This window comes from Malania oleifera, chromosome 4, assembly GCF_029873635.1.
Source record: "Malania oleifera isolate guangnan ecotype guangnan chromosome 4, ASM2987363v1, whole genome shotgun sequence".
NCBI lineage: Eukaryota > Viridiplantae > Streptophyta > Magnoliopsida > Santalales > Ximeniaceae > Malania > Malania oleifera.
Genome location: NC_080420.1, coordinates 72,100,667 through 72,101,783, shown reverse-complemented (window position 1 = coordinate 72,101,783; position 1,117 = coordinate 72,100,667).

Sequence of the window (1,117 nt, the reverse complement as noted above, 5' to 3'; positions counted from 1 at the left end):
AGGTGTGTAAAAGAGATAAAGAAAAAGATTATGTTGGAAGCATATTCCAAGATGCCATGACATATTCCCTTGCTCCTCATTTATTTAAGTGAGGCTACAGCCTCTAGCTAGGGAGAGTAGGTGAGAGTCAAGAATACTCTTCTAAGAGTTCCATGTATTTATTGTTCTTATTTCCCAAGATGTCATGACGTATTCCCTCGCTCCTAATCTATTTAAGGGAGGCTCCAGCTAGGAGAGCAGGTGAGAGTTAAGAATTCTCTTGTAAGAGTTCCATGTAATTCTATTGTTCTTGTAAACCTATCCCTTCCATTTAATGATATTTCTCTTAGTGTGTTCCTGTTACATCTTGTTCTCTTATTCCGCATTGATCCTACACTAAGTGTCGTGGTCATGTTCCTATACATAATGGCCTCTACGTAATGGCCTCTAGTTGCATCCATTTAATCCAAATATTGTTTTAATAATGTAAGTACTTCTGATTGCACTCATTTAACCCATGTCATTCTTACATGCAATGGCTCCTAGTTGCATTCATTTTATCAAAGTCATGTTCTTAGATGTATTGGCCGCTGGTTGTATTCGTTCAATCCATATTTTATTCTTTCATGTTGTTCTCTTGGTTGCATGAAATTAATCAAAACTGAGTTTTTAGAATTAATTGCTCCTGGTTACATTCATTTAATCTAGGTCATGTATGTACACGTAATGGCTCTTGGTTAGATCCATTTAGTCTAAGGCCGTGTTCTTACACGTAATGGGCTCCTAGTTCAAAATCCAAGTCGTGTTCCTATAAAAGGCTCCTACTTGCAATCATTTAATCCATGTTGGGAGTCCTAAAGGATGTTAGTCACATTAATTTAATCCAAGTGGTGTTCTTAAATGTAACGGCTCCACTTTGCATTCATTTACTCCAACTTCTATTCTTAAACGTAATGGCTCCTCGTTGCATTCATTCATTTAAGTTTTTTTTTTCCTTCCTAACTTTGTGTTTCAAACTCAATTTCATGCTGCATTTTTTTTTTTTCATTCCACTTAGATTTTCAAGACCAATGCCCTTTTAAAAGGACAAGTCCAATAGATCATCCAAGAAAAAGTTATGCTCCTTCATACTTTTTTT